Source organism: Herpailurus yagouaroundi, unplaced genomic scaffold, assembly GCF_014898765.1.
Source record: "Herpailurus yagouaroundi ecotype Mexico unplaced genomic scaffold, PumYag 67700, whole genome shotgun sequence".
Taxonomy (NCBI): Eukaryota; Metazoa; Chordata; class Mammalia; order Carnivora; family Felidae; genus Herpailurus; species Herpailurus yagouaroundi.
The window spans coordinates 6,212,090-6,228,615 of record NW_024420499.1 but is presented as its reverse complement, the minus strand read 5'-3'; the positions used below and the strand labels follow the sequence as shown (position 1 = coordinate 6,228,615).

The 16,526-nt window shown below is 35.9% G+C and overlaps 1 protein-coding gene and 1 pseudogene across 8 annotated transcripts in view; both read left to right on the top strand.

Annotated features, from left to right (window-relative positions):
- The window catches only part of COL4A5 (collagen type IV alpha 5 chain), a 269,256-nt gene that overhangs the window by 46,144 nt on the left and 206,586 nt on the right, over positions 1–16,526 (top strand). The gene's annotated exons all lie outside the window — the stretch shown is intronic.
- LOC121025751 (protein BEX4-like) lies at positions 1,301–3,172 on the top strand (annotated as a pseudogene).

Below are 16,526 nucleotides of genomic sequence, written 5' to 3'. Positions count from 1 at the left end.
TCAAAACCAGGATATTAATGTTAACACAATCTATCAGTCTATTCAGATTTCACCATATTTACTTGTGTTCATTTTTGTGTGTGGGTTTTAGTTCTGTACAATTTTATCACATATGTAGATTTATGTATCCATGACCGAAGTTAAAATACTGAACAGTTTCAACACCACAGGATATTTTATTGTGCTTTTATAACCATACACATCTCCCGTTTTTTCCCTCCCCCACCATCATCCTAACTCATGGCAACCCGTAATCTGTTCTTTATTTCTAAAATTTTGTCCTTCAAAAATGTTGCATAAATAGAATAATACAGTATGAAATTTTATGTAATTAGCATTTTTAATTAAATAATTTTTTGATGTTTATTTATTTTTGAGAGAAAGAGAGCATGAGCAGGAGAGGGGCACAGAGAGACAGAGACACAGAATTTGAAGCAGGCTCCAGGCTCTGAGCTATCAGCATAGAGCCAAACATGGAGCTCAAACTCACGAGCCATGGATCATGACCTGAGCTAAAGTCGGACACTCAACTGACTGAGCCACCCAGGCGCCCCTTATGTGATTAGCATTTTGATTAGTGTAATTCCCTGGAGATACATCTAAGTTTTTCTGATTATCAATAGTTTATTCCTTTTTATTACTGAGTAATATTCTATGTTATGTATGTACCACAGTTTACTAAACCAGTCACATATTGAAGGAAATCTGGGATGATTCCACTTTTGGGCTATTACAAATAAAGCTATGAATATTACTGCACAGGTTTTTGTGTAAACACAAATTTTCATTTCTTGGGCTAAATGACCAGGGGTAAAATTGCTGGGTCATATGGTAGTTGCATGTTTGCTTTTATAAGATACTGTCAAACTGTTTTACAGAGTAGCATTCTTACCCTAAATGAGTGATCCAGTTTTTTCCTCACCCTCACCAGTATATACCGTTGACACTATTTTTCATTTTAGCTATTCTTATAGGTTTGTCGTAATAGCGCAATGTGGTTTCAGTTTGTGGTTCTCTAATGGCTAATGATGTTGAACATCTTTTGGTGTGTTTGTTTGCCGTCTTTGTATCCTCTTCAGTGAAATGGCTCTTCATTGTCTTTTGCCCATTTTCTAATTGGACTGTTTGTTTTGTGTTTTTACTATTGAGTTTTTGAGTTCTTTATATATTCTAGATTTAGTTCTTTGTTGGATATGTGGTTTGTAAGTATTTTTTCCCAATCTGTAGCTTGTCTTTTCATCCTCTTAATAGGATCTTTTGCAGAGCAAAAGATTTAACATTTGATGAAGTCCAATGATTCAATAATTTCTTCTTATGAGTTGTGCTTTTGGTGTCATCTAACAACACTTCACCTATCCCTGGATACTAAAGATTTTCTAATAGTTTTATACTTTCGTTTTAATCATTTAAGTCTGTGATCCATGTTTAATTTCTTCAGCACTATTTGTTGAAAAAAGCTGTCTTTTCTTCTTTTCTCCATTGAAGTGCTCTTATAGTTTTGAAAAAAAAATCACCTGGGTTTGTTTGTGTGTATCTATTCCTGGGCTCTTTACTCTGTTCCACTGATATGGGTGTCTCTTTTTTCATTAATAACATACTGTCTTGATTACTGTAGCTATATGGTAAGCCTTAATATTAAGTAGACAGATTCTTCTTCCCACTTTATTCTTTTTTCTCAAGGTAGTTTTAGGTATTCTAGTGCCCATTTTATATAAATTTTATAATTAGTTTGTGTCAATAAGTCCTTGCTGGAATTTTAATTGGAATTAATCAAACCTACAGATCAATTTGGGAGAATTGATGTATTTTCTATGTAGAGTCTTCCAGTGCATGAGCATGGTATGGCACTCCATTATTTAGGTTTTTCTACCCAGAATAGTCTCTTTTGTGTTTTCCTTGTTTTGGTGTCAGATGAGACTACATACAGTAATCTGAATTTCAAAGTTTAGGCTTGCTGAGAATGATTAAATTCATTACTATTCATTCACTATTTATTTACTTATTCATTCATTCATTCATTCATTCATTCATTCACAATGCAGATATATTTATCTTGCTCCATTGCAATTGATAGATACTATTTTATTTGCAGTATTAATATTGATTTTAAAAGTTATAACCTATAAACAAATGAGAAATTGTACTAAGGAAAGGACATTAATGTTGTACACTAAGGAATTTTTGTAATGATATTTACTGTAAAGATTTCTGTCTTTGGTACTAAATAAATATGATGGGATGAGGGAGGGATTCCTGACTAAAGGAATAGGATTTAGCAGAGGGAGGGTATAATCTTTGAAAATTTTCTTATTTGGCAATTTTAACCCCAGTATCAAGAGAAAGAGAGGGTATGAAGAGAGTCAACTTAGGAGGTAGGACTAAGTGATTACATATTTAGGAAAGAGTAGAAATAAAAGGGCTGTACTGGAGATATCCCATTAATGGAGTAATGCAAACATTTAGGTAAGTTTTTAACTCTTCCTTGAAATAGGAATATCAATTTTTCTTGAGTTTTCTTGAGTCATTTATTCATTCAACAAGTATTTATGGAGCCCCTACAGTTTTCCTTGTATTTTGCTGGGGTCTGGCAACATATAGCTGTTAAAAGACAGGATCCCAAGACCCAGCAGTTGGTTGCTCCCTTGCTCCCTTTGTGTGGTACCTGCTTCCAGTGGCCCTGAAGGTTTGTGGGCCAGGGGTGGCCCCAAAGATTAGGAAGTGAAGGGGGAACAGGTGTTCAGGTCTAACTGGTTGGCGGCACACTTGCAGTGAGCCTTGGAATGAGGAGGAAACTGCAAGGATAGACCCAGGAGCAATGGCATCCAAAGAGAAACAAGCGGTGAAAAATCTCAACATAGAAAATGCCCAGCAGGAAAATGAAAGAGAACAGGGCCCTGTGCAGAATGGAGAGGAATCACTCAATTCGAGAGGGAGTGAAAGCCAGAAGCTTGGAAGAAATGTTAGCCTGGGGCCAATGAGATGACTTGTCCCTAATTTTCAGTGGAACATACCTAACAGGCATATTGATCACAATCAAGAGGGAGATGGTGTAGAAAAGTTCATACAGCAGATGATGGAAATCAAGAGAAAGACTAAGGAGCAGCAAATGAGGCATCATAAGTGCTTCCAAACTCCTGAACCTGATAATCACGACTTTTGCCTTATACCTTGAATCCTAAGGTTTTCACTGAGGTTAATAATGTGGCCTCTGCTCTACAAGCTTGTAGTTTTGTGATTTCATTTTTCTGTAAACCTTTTGATGTTTCTACTTACCAATTTATAATTAAATATTGTTTTGTCTCAGTATGAAACTTTCTGTCCAGTAGGGCAATTTCACTTAATTTTAGGAAAAACTATCCTTTTCACAATATTAAATTAATAAAGCGGTTTAAAAGCAAAAAAAAAAAAGTATCCCTGAGTTCATGGAATTTAAAATGTGATATGACAAGTAATATAGCAATAACAGCATCTATATAGATTTATTTCAGCAAGTAAATGGCATGATAAATTTATTATTTGAATAGGCCTATTTATGGTATTAGTAGTAAGTACAAAAAGGAATATCAACCTTGTATATCAGTTTTTAAGTTACAAGGATATTTCTGGTTTTACTATTTTTTAAGGTTTTGGATTTCTACATGTATTGACTTGATTGTCAAATGAATTAATTATGACTTATATAGGTGTTTTCTGACCATCAGCACACAGCATTTTAAGTATATTTAGTGAATTGGTAATATATGTCAAAAGGAAATGCATATACAACCTTTGATATGAGAAATCGACATTAATAAATGGCTGATAATGTTAAAAATATGAGTTGCATTGTATTTTCCTCTTTATTCAAAAAAGATCAGGGAGTCTATAGAAACCTGTGTAATGTTCATATTTAAATAGATATCCTGGAAAGCAAAACAAGTATGCTTCCTGTCATGTTACAGTTGAAACCCACTTTATCTTTTTAAAAATTTTTAAAATGTTTATTTATTTTTGATAGACAGGTGGGGAGGGGGAGACACAGAATCTGAAGCAGGCTCCAGGTTCTGAGCTGTTGGTTGGCACAGAGCCCTATGTAGGGCTAGAAGTAGTGAACTGTGAGATCATGACCTGAGTTGAAGTCAGACGATCAACCAACTGAGCTACCCAGGTGTTCCGAAGCCCACTTTAAAATATGTTTTTAGGGCACCTGGGTGGCTCAGTTGGTTAGGCGTCTGACTTCAGCTCAGATCATGATCTCATGGTTCATGGGTTCAAACCTCACATTGTCTCTCTGCTGAGAGCTCGGAGCCTGTAGCCTGCTTCAGATTCTGCCCCTTCTCTGTTCACACTCTTTCTCTTTCTCAAAAATAAACATTTTTTAAAAATTTAAAAAAGCAAAATATATTTTAAATTGAATGACATGTTAATAGGAATATTGGGAATGAGTATATATTTCAAACTGCTGATTCCTTTGTATATTTCATTTGTTAGAGCACAACCACTTATTTTTACTTTTAAAAATTCCTTTTGAATATTATGAATTGTTGAACTTCCTCTTCCTTTTAAAACCGTTTTTTAATGTTTATTTATTTTTGAAGGAAAGAGAAACAGCATGAACGGGGGAGGGGCAGAGAGAGAGGGAGACACAGAATCCGAAGTGGGCTCCAGGCTCTCAGCTGTTAGCACAGAGCTTGACACGGGGCTTGAACTCACCATGAGATCATGACCTAAGCTGAAGTCAGAGGCTTAACTGACTGAACCACTCAGGCGCCCCTGAACTTCCTATTCTTAATGAATTCATTTTTATGTATTTCTTTTTGAGATATTAGTGATTTTCACTATTTGCTTTCTCCGCTATTCTCAGTAAACACATTTCTGGAAAATTTTCCATAAATTACTAAGGAAGATTAAAGGGATATCTAGTTTTGTAAGGAATGATATTCGCAGGGTTTTCTGTGAAAATCTGAATTTTCATGAAATAGAATTTCATAAAACACAGTATCTCATGTAGCTGCCTTTTATAAAAAGCCATATCAAAATATTTATAATTTCAGTCAAATTAATCAATGCAATATGATTTGTTTGAATTTTGATTGGAGAAACAGTCTTTTATTTTGGGAACTGGTAGGTATAATCTGGGTTATGAGAACTAGATATCCAGTCTAGCCCAAGATATGGGTGGAGTGGTTACTGTAGAATGGAACTGTAGAGCATTCCAAAAGTGAGGCAGCGAAGAGAAGATAAATTGTTTTTGAGCTTCAAGATTCCATATTGTCTATATGTATTTATTTTGTTCTTTTTTTCTCTACCTCATAGTTTTTATTCACTCTTATTACAGGCTTGCACATGGCCAACATAGCCTTTGAGGCCATTCTGTATCATGACCTCTTGGCTTTGTTCCCATTGCTACCTACATTAGTCTCTTGTTTCCTAGTTCAAATTCATGGGAGGAATTCTGCTCAATCTGTTTGTTTGTTTGTTTTTTTTTTTTTCATGCTGGCCACCTCCTAGTCTACTGGCCAGTCAATGGATTGATTATTTTTGAGTTACATTGCTCCTTCCTGGTCTATAATTACCCATAGTCATGCATGGGAATTCTGGGTCATATAGTATAAAACATGACTGTCTGTGGCTGACTTTGTGTAGGAACAGTGGGCAGGACCATCTCACTTAGCAAGGACTTTAGTTGTCACTATGATTAATAATAGTAAAGGGTAATTTATGAAAATATGCTACCTTCAAGAAGGCTTATTTAGGCCTAAAAGCTAGTTTTTAGAAAGAATACCTATGCTGTGTTATAGTTATCTGGGGTTTCATGTTGATTCAGAGTTGTCTTAGTTCTTGGTTTTAGAAAGTTTGGGGTGCCTGGGTGGTTCAGTCTGTTAGGTGTCTGACTTCGGCTCAGGTCATGATCTCACAGTTTGTGGGTTCGAGCCTTGTGTCGGGCTCTGTGCTGATAGCTCAGAGCCTGAAGCCTGCTAAGATTCTGTGTCTCCCTCTCTCTCTGCCCTTTGCCTGCTCACACTCTGTATCTCTCTCTCTCAAAAATAAATAAACATTAAAAAAATTTAAAAAGAAGAAAGTTGCTGATACCCTAAAGTTTGCATTGCACATATTACTCTTGGGAAAATGGACAAATTTCAGATCTTCATTTTACAATATTTATATGTATTGCATTAATATAATAAAGTGTAAATCATTTGGATACTGTCTACCGGTAGTTCATTATCCAGTTTGAACCTCATTGACTTTACAGAGATAACTAATTGGTTTGGTTTATCTATTCAGGACTGTGTCAGCCTTTCTGTAGACTGAGCCAAGAATACAAATGCAACTGTGTATACCATACATGTAAAACTTAAAAACATTTTAAACCAAGCTTACAAACTATTAAGTAGAATAATGTATTCTCATGTTTTGACATATGCCTTTATAATGAACTGGAAGGTTAAGTTCAAGTTTAGAATTCTCAGACTCCTCACAGGTTAACACTAGAATATGATTGCACTGGGAAATCTGACTTCTAATCCTTGGCTGGCCTTCTCTTTAGATACCTGACTTTGTCTTGCATGAGGGGCCTTACTCTAATGTAGGTTTCACTCCAGCCTAGCTATATAAGCTCTGTCCATGGTCCCGACTTGCTTTTACACCCCCTTGGAGCCAACAGTAGGCATATAGATAGCAGGATCCCCCCTCCGGAACAGCACTTCAAAATGGGTTCCAAGAGAGAATTAAGCCATAATACCCCAAGTCATTCATTAGATAAAAATAATAAAATTGCACCATATTTGGGAGAATGGGTAAAAGGGTTACATGAATAATTTTCTTTAGGGCTTAAGAAAAGCTAGTGAGCTGAGAAAGGCTGGTGGAGAGAAGACCTGAGGAAGAGGTCCGTGTGGGCTCATGCTCATGAAAGTGGCTTAGGGATATTTGGCTAACATACAGTGTATACAGTGTGCTCTTGGTGGGGGATATTTGGGCGGGAAATTTGGGGATCTTTGGTACTTAAATTATGATCTAGAAGGGGGAGGCACAGGCTTCTGATGGTTCTTTCCCTTTGACCCCATAGATTCCTCTCCTAGAACTAAGAGCAGCTTAAGAATGGCTAGAGTGAGGTCTGCTAAATTATGGGGCCCCTCTTGCCCATAGCAAAGTGTGGCACTTCATCCATTAATTGTTTTTCACTTTTTAACTATTAGATGCTATGCTAATTTTTTGTGTTTTTTAAAAAATATAATTTATTGTCAAATTGGCTTCCATACAGCACCCAATGCTCATCCAAACAAGTGCCCTCCTCAATGCCCATCACCCATTTTCACTCTCCCCTAACCCCATCAACCCTCAGTTTCTTCTCCGTATTTAACAGTCTCTTATGGTTTGCCTCCCTCCCTTTCTGTTAGTAACTTTTCTTTTCACCTTCCCTTCCTCCATGGTCTTCTGTTAAGTTTCTCAAGGTCCACATATGAGTGAAAACATATGATATCTGTCTTTGACTGACTGACTTAGTTCACTTAACATAATACCCTCCAGTTCCATCCATGTTGCTGCAAATGGCATGATTTCATTCTTTTTCATTGCCAAGTAGTATTCCATTGTATATATAAACCACATCTTCTTTATCCATTCATCAGTTGATGGACATTTAGGCTCTTTCCATAATTTGGCTATTTTGAATGTGCTGCTATAAACATTGGGGTACATGTGCCCCTATGCATCAGTACTCTTGTATCCCTTGGGTAAATTCCTAGCAGTGCTATTGCTGGGTCATAGGGTAGTTCTATTTTTAGTTTTTTGAGGAACCTATGCGTCAGCACTCCTTTATTCCTTGGGTAAATTCCTAGCAGTGCTATTGCTGGGTCATGGGGTAGTTCTATTTTTAGTTTTTTGAGGAACCTCCACACTATTTTCCAGAGCGGCTGCACCAGTTTGCATTTCCACCAACAGTGCAAGAGGGTTCCTGTTTCTCCACATCCTCACCAGCATCTATAGTTTCCTGATTTGTTCATTTTAGCCTCTCTGACCAGTGTGAGGTGGTTTCTCAGTGTGGCTTTGATTTGTATTTCCCTGGGGGAGAACTGAGAACTTTCCCCCTGAGATCAGGAACATGACAGGGATGTCCACTCTCACCACTATTGTTTAACATAGTGTTGGAAGTCCTAGCATCAGCAATCAGACAACAAAATGAAATAAAATGCATCAAAATTGACAAAGAAGAAGTCAGACTTGCACTTTCTGCGGATGACATGATACTCTACATGGAAAACCCGAAAGACTCCACCAAAAGCCTGCTAGAACTGATACATGAATTCAGCAAAGTCGCAGGGTAATTTTTTGGCTTGAAAGAATGTTTAGATGTAATCAGACTTGATTCTGATGCCATTGAACATGGCAGAGTAGGGAACCCCCAGAATTTATCTTTCTACACAAATAGCAAATTAGCAAATATTCTCAGAATCAACTTTATTGGCAATCTGGAAACTAACAAAAAAAAAATATAGCAACTAGGCAAATGCTTAATAAAGGAAGAAGCAGTTGAATTCCAGTAAGAGAGCTTGGTGGTGTTTTAACTTACCTAGTCTCCATTCCCTGCTCTCTAGTTTGGCAGAAGCTTTGAAGACAACAGTCCACATTCCTTGTACAAGTTTCTAGAATTGGAGGGAGTAAAGGTGGCCTCATTCTTAAGGAACTGTGGTTGTTTATTTTGACCAGTTTGGTGGCTCCCTGAAGGACTAGCTCAAAAGACTTGCCCTTATTTTGCCTAACTCAGAACTCTCCCAAGGCTGACGCAGCTACTTGGGAGGCACCTGTGGAAAACACTTAAAGGCAAATATATTAACCACCACCTCCCATGGCAAGGAATAACAAACAAGATCAACCGAAAATAATATTTGGGTGTACAAATATCTCTTTGAGACCCTGCTTTTAATTCTTTTGTGTACTCAGAAGTGAAATTGCCGGATTATATGGCAATTCTATTTTTAATTTTTTGAGGAACTGCCATACCGTTTTCCGTAGCAGCTATACCATTTTGCATTTCCACTAACAGTGTTCAAGGACTCCAATTTCTCCACATTCCTACCAACCCAAATTATTTTTTTTTATAAAAGTCATACTAATTTTTGGAGGTGCTATCTCATTGTGGTTTTTGATTTGCATTTGCCTAATGATGTTGAGAATCTTTTCATGCACTTGGCCACTTCTATATCCTCTTTGGAGAAATACCTATTCAAATCTTTTGTCTTTTTTTAACCACGTTGTTGTTTTTGAGTTGTAAATTTCTTTATATATTCTGGATATTAATCTCTTTTCAGATATGAATTGAACATATTTTTCCCATACCATAGGTTGCCTTTTCACTTTGTTGATTGTGTCCTTTAATGCACAGAAAATTTTGCATTTGATATAGTCCAGTTTATTTTTTTTTTTTACTTTTGTTGCCTGTGCTTTTGGTGTCATTTCCAAAAAATCATTGCTAAATCCAATATGATTCATGAAGATTTTCTTATTTTTTTTTCCTAAGAATTTTAGGGTTTTAACTCCTTATGTGTAGGTTTCAGCCCATTTTGAGGTTGTTTTTATTTTTTATTTTATTTTTTAAATGTTTATTTATTTTATTTTTTTTAGAGAGAAAGAGAGAGAGAGCCATGAAGGGGCAGAGAGAGAGGGAGAGGGAAATCCCAAGCAGGCTCCACACTGTCAGCACAGAGCCCAATGCGGGGCTCCAGCTCACAAACTGTGAGATCGTGACCTGAGCCAAAACCAAAAGTCAGATGTTTAACCAACTGTGAGCCAGCCAGGCACCCCTATTTTTTATTATTTTATTATTTTATTTTATTTTGTTTATGTTTAGTTTTGAGAGAGAGAGAGATACAGAGTGTGAGCAGGGGAGGGGCAGAGAGAGAGGGAGACACAGAATCTGAAGCAGGCTCCAGTCTCTGAGCTGTCAGCACAGAGCTTGATTTGGGGCTTGAACTCAGGAACCATGAGATCATGACCTTAGCTAAAGTTGGATGCTTAACCAACTGAGCCACCCAGGTGCCTTCCCTGTTTTTATTTTTCAAATGTAACATTTATCATTAAAGATGAAAAGAAAAGATGGAAATGGTAGAGTGAGAGAGATTTAACTTCCTGTATATAGCTAATTGGAGAAGTAAAATGGACAAGTAAAATATTTAACACAACTGTAGGGATTCCTGCTTATTTGTAAAATTTTCTTCTATAGAGATTGAAAGCTATTCCAAAAATGTCTGGCCATTTCTATTGCATTATAACCTATAATTTAAATTTTGATTATTGTTCTTTTATTATGATATGTAGAAGCTAACCCATCTCTTGTGAGCATATGGGATCTTATTCGTTATTTTAGGGATCTTATTCGTTAAAAAATAGAGAACACTAGGGGAAAAGACTCTCGATTTTATTAACTAAATGCACTTCATGCATATAAAGCAATTTGAGCAGAATGAATTCAGAGGGAAAATGAAAGAGGAAAGTAACAATTTCACTTCGTAAGTTGCTAACTCAAGTAGTGAGCATTTAAGAAGTGTACTGGGACAGCCTGTAGACAAGTTAAAGTTTTTTCTTAATTAAGACTTCTTTGAAGAGTTGAATTTAGTGACTGGGCTGTTTTTATGTAGTGTTTTTTTATGTTGGTTTTTATTTACATACTTCATGTTGGTGAGTCACATCATCGGTAGAAATCATATGGCAACAGATATGCTGTTGTTTAACTCCAGTTCTGATTTTTTTTTTTTTTTAAAAGAAATGTATGTACAGTGTAGTTTCTCTGTTATCCAGGGATTACGGGTCTATATAGCCATCAAATAAAGTACCATATATCACTAGAGTAAGCTCCCCAATTGCATGGGGGGATTAACCAGCATTTATAAGGTATGTCTTGTATCTCCAACATAAAAGAACTGATGTAAAGAATGGTATCATATAAATGTTCTTTGAAATTTTAACCAATTTTCAGTTTTAATTGTCTTGTAAATTAGCGTTTTGCCAGCAATAGGGTAAAGATGTAACTGAAGTACCTTAAAATACAGTGTTGAGTTGTGACTATGCTTTGTTTACATTGTGGTTTATTTTGATAATTGCCTGATGCTGAGAAAATAATTTTAAAAATCTCAATAAGAAAACAGATCACAACTATTTAAGGCTACATTACTTCTTTTTTGTTTTTATAAACTAATTTTAGGGGCACCTTGGTTAAACATCCGATTCTTGATTTCAGCTCAGGTCATGACCCCAGGGTCCTGGGATCCAGCCCCACATTGGGCTCCATGCTGAGAGTGGAGCCTGCTTAAGATTCTCATTCTCTGTCTCTCTCTCCCTCACCCTTTCTCCGTTCCGCCCCTCTCCCCCAGTCATGCTCTCTCTCTCTAAAAAAATTATAATAAAAAATTATAAACTAATTTTTAAGCACAAGTCTACATTTAAGGCTGTTTTTGACTAAAACAATTTTAATACTGAGCTCTGTGTGTAGTTTTGCAGAATTTCTCTGCAAATCCAAGCAGATGTAGCATTATGGAGACTACATAAAAGAAGCTGCTTCAAGGTATAACAGGACCCATCATTGAATTGCTTGAAATGATTATTCTAGAAAAATGATTCACTCTAACACATGCATTTTCTCATGGGTCAGCATTTTATATAAGGGATTCTTATGGCAAATGGGTGATAGGAAGGGCCAAAAGGGAGGAAAGACCCATAAGTAAAGATATAATCAGCTGCAGTTAGTACAAGGGGCAAGAGGTAAGAGAACATCTAGTTCTTCTATTTTGACATGCTGAATCTTTTATAGACAAGAACATATTTCTAGTTTCAATACGTTTATGCTATTTTCTTAATTTGTATTTCAGCATTCAATAAGCATGTACTTCCAGAAGGACTTTGGTCTGTCATTATAAATTAAACATGTTTTTTTGCAGATGTGTTGTTCAGTGCATTTATAGGATAGATAATGTAGAGAGAGATTTATGTGGAAATAATTGTTTTTATACATACTCATCCAAGTCACCCACATGTTCTCAAAATGACTTATATGTATTAAGATATATGAGTGGCAGATTATATGCTGCAGAAATAACACTGATTTTGTAACAATTAACATAAAATTAAGCTTTTCCATTCTCTCATTTTATCAATTCCCATGATTGAAGTACTTAGACTATGAGTACTTAGACTTTGAATACTTATTTAGATGTATAGTTGATGTGTTCAGACTCTGGGTTAGAGCAGGATGCTTAAAAACTCAGTTGTGAATATTTAAAAAGAAGGACAAAGGTGGAGGAATCACACTATCTGATACTAAGGCCTGCTACCTAGATACAGTTAGTCAACATAGCTGTGGTAAAGGTAGAGGGGTGGACACATGGATTAATGAAGCAGAATAGAGAATCAGGAAATAGACTTACATAAATATTTCCAGCTAATTCATGACAAAGAAATAAAAGCAGTTCAATTGAGGAAGGGTAGCTTTTTCAATAAATGATGCTGAAGCAGTTGGACATCCACAGACATAAAGATGAACCTTGACCTAAACTTCACATTTTTAAAACAATTAACTCAAATGGATCATGGACTTAAATGTAGAAATAAAAGTTTAAAACTTTTAGAAAAAAAATAAGAAAATTCTCAGTACTTAGTGCTAAGTGAAGAGTTCTTACACTTGATGCCAAAATCCCAATTCATGTGAGGAAATAGTAATACATTGGACTTCATCCAATTTAAAAACATTTGTTCTGTGAAAGTCTTTGTTGAAAGAGTGAAAACACAAGCTATAGACTGGGAATAACTATTTGTAAAACACATATGCAACAAAGGATTAGTATCTAAAATATATAAAGAGCTCAAAGCTCATCATTAGAAGAATCTTGTTAGAAAAGGGGTAAAAGATATGAATATACATTTCATATAAAAGGATACACAGATGACACTTTAGCACATGAAATTATGTTTAACATCATGGGCCATTAGGGAAATGGAAATTAAAATCACAATGAGATACTACATACCTATAAGAATGTTTAAAATGAAAAATAGTGACAGCACCAAATGCTGATAAGCATGTAGAGAAACTGAATTATTCATATATTTCCTTTGTAGTGATATTTCATCATGGTTTTAGATCTCCTTTTCTTATGGTTCATGACATTGAACATCTTTTCATATGCTTATATATATACCTTATTTTGTTGTTTTGTGAAGTATCTGTTTAAGTCCTTTGCCCGTTTTTAAATTGAGATGTTTATTTACTAACTTTTCAGATTTCTTTATATGCTTGGGATACAAGTCTGCTGTTTACTATGTGATTTACAATGTTTTATCCCAGTCTATAGTTTTTCTTTTCATTCACTTAACAGTGTTTTTGAAAACTTAAACATTTTAAATTTTGATGAAGTCCAATTAATCATTTTTTTCTTCTATTGAATGTGCCTTCTTTGTCACGTCTCTAAGAATTTGTGTGTGCGTGTTGGACAAATTTTATTGTCTAAGAATTTTTTGCCTAAGGAAGATTTTCTCCTATATTTTCTTACAAAAGCTTTATAGTTTTAAAGTTTAAATTTAGATGTATCTTCCATTTTGTGTTAAATTTGTATAAATTTGGAATTCCATTTAAGAACCATGCTTCTGTGGTTTTCCAGTTTGAATACCATTTGTTTATGACCATTCTTTCTCCATTGAATTCTATTTGTACCTTCATTAAAAATCACTTGACCGTATTTGCATGATTTTATTCCCTGATTGTTCTTTTACACTGATCTATGTGTAAATCCCTTCATCAGTACAACTCTGTGTTGATTATGTAGTTTTGTCATCAAGTCTTGAAATCCTTTAATGGGTTTCTTCTTCTTACTTTGTTTTTCTTGTTTTCTTTTTTTTAAAACTTTTTTCACCTTTATTTATTTGGAGAGAGACAGAGTGGGGGAGGGACAGAGAGAGAGAATCCCAAGCAGGCTTCACACTGTCAGTGTAGAGCCCAATGCAGGGCTCGAACTTACCCAACTGCGAGATCATGACCTGAGCCAAAACCAAGAGTCAGACTTAACCGACTGAGCCACCCAGGCACCCCTCTACCTTACTTTGGTTTTCTAGATAAATTTTTATACTAGCCTTTCTATGTCTACAAAAATTCCTGCTATGATTGTGATTGGAATTATACCAAATGTATATATCATTTTGGGTAGAATTGATATCTTTACTATATTGTACGTTTCAACCAACAAACACAATATGCATCTTCATTTATATTGTCCATCAACTGATGAATGGATAAAGAAATTGTGGTTTATATACACAATGGAGTACTATGTGGCAATGAGAAAGAATTAAATATGGCCCTTTGTAGCAACGTGGATGGACTGTGATGCTAAGTGAAATAAGCCATACAAAGAAAGACAGATACCATATGTTTTCACTCTTATGTGGATACTGAGAAACTTAACAGAAACCCATGGGGGAGGGGAAGGAAAAAAAAAAGAGGTTAGAGTGGAAGAGAGCCAAAGCATAAGAGACTCTTAAAAACTGAGAACAAACTGAGGGTTGATGGGGGGTGGGAGGGAAAGGAGGGTAGGTGATGGGCATCGAAGAGGGCACCTTTTGGGGTGAGCACTGGGTGTTGTATGGAAACCAATTTCACAATAAATTTTGTATTTTAAAAATATATATATTGTCTTTAATTTCTCTTATGAGCGTTTAATTTTTTTCCAAGATGAATGATATTTTAATGTATTTAAAAAAATAAATATTAGGGGCACCTGGGTGGCTCAGTCAGTTAAGTATCTGAATCTTGATTTCGGCTCAGGTCATGATCCCAGGGTCGTGGGTTCGAGCCCCACATCAGGCTCTGTACTGAGCGTGGAGCCTGCTCGAACTTCTCTCTCTCTCCCTTTGCCCCTCTCCTTCGCTAGTGCTGTCTCTCTCTCTCTTTATTTATGTTTTTTTTTCAATTTAATTTTTTTATTTAAATCCAAGTTAGTTAACATATAATGTAATAATGATTTCAGGGGTAGAATTTAGTGATCTATCACTATATACAACACCCAGTGGTCATCCCAAGTGCCCTCCTTAATGCGCATCACCCATTTAGCCCATCCCCTGCCCTTATGAGCATTTTATTTTAAAAATGCTAAAAAATTATATAAAACTGCTTATATTTTGTTAGGATTATACTAAAATATTTTATTTGTTGGCATTGGTAATGATGTTTCCATTTTAGTTTCAGTTTTCAATTGCACATTGCTAGCATATAGGAATACAATTGATTTAAATTGATTTTTGCATGTTATTCTTATGTGCTACAACTTGATAAATTCACTTATTATCATTTTAGGAGGTATTTTTAAGAGTCATGGGATTTTTACATAGAAAATCATGTAATCTGTGAATTGAGACATTTTTATTTCTTCTTTTCCAATATATATGGTTTATGTTTCTCTTTCTTGTCTCACTACCCTGGCCAGGACTTTCAGCCTAATTTTGGGTGAGAGAGATGCTTCTTTCCAAAACCATTCAGTCTTTCACCACTACATATGTATTTTTTTTTAACGTTTATTTATTTTTGAGACAGAGAGAGACAGAGCATGAATGGGGGAGGGTCAGAGAGAGGGAGACACAAAATCCGAAACAGGCTCCAGTCTCCAAGCTGTCAGCCCAGAGCCCGACGCGGGGCTCAAACTCACGGACCGTGAGATCGTGACCTGAGCCGAAGTCGGCCACCCAACCGACTGAGCCACCCAGGCGCCCCAACATATGTATTTTTTATAGGTGCTTTTAACTAGGTTGAAGAATTTCCCTTATATTTTTAGCTCAATGTTTTTATTATGAATGAGTGTTGAATTTTGTTATATGCTTTTACTGCATGATGTTTTTATTCTTCTGACTGTTAATTTGTAGGACTACATTGATTTTCAAATATTGACCTAGCCATGGATTCCTGAGACATACCCCATTTAGTTCTGATATATTATTCTTTATGTATATTGCTGATTTCAGTATGTGAATATTTTATTAAGGATTTTTGCATTTATGTTCATGAGGGATATGTTTATGTTGTTTTCCTTTTTTGGAATGTCTTAGTGTGACAAAATTAATATTTCAGGGTGCCTGGCTGGCTCAGCCAGTTAAGTGTCTGACTCTTGATTTTGGCTCAGGTCATGATCTTACAGTGTGAGACTGAGCCCCGTGTCAGGATCTGTGGTGACAGTGTAGAGCCTGCTTGAGACTCTCTCTCTCTGCCTTTCTCTCTCTGTATCAGAGTAAATAAACATTAAAAATTAAAAAAAATAATATTGCTATTGCAACTTTATTTTTTTTATATAGTCACATTTTAATTTTAATTTTAATTTTTTTATTTTTAAAGAGAGAGAGAGTGTGCATGCACAAGTGGGGGAGAGGGGCAGAAGGAGATAGAGAATCCCAATGAGGCTTCATGCTCACCACAGAGCCCAGTACAGGGCTCGATCCCAAGACCCTGGGATCATGACCTGAGCTGAAATCAGGAGTCTAACACTCAACCAACTGAGCCACCCAGACACCCCCAG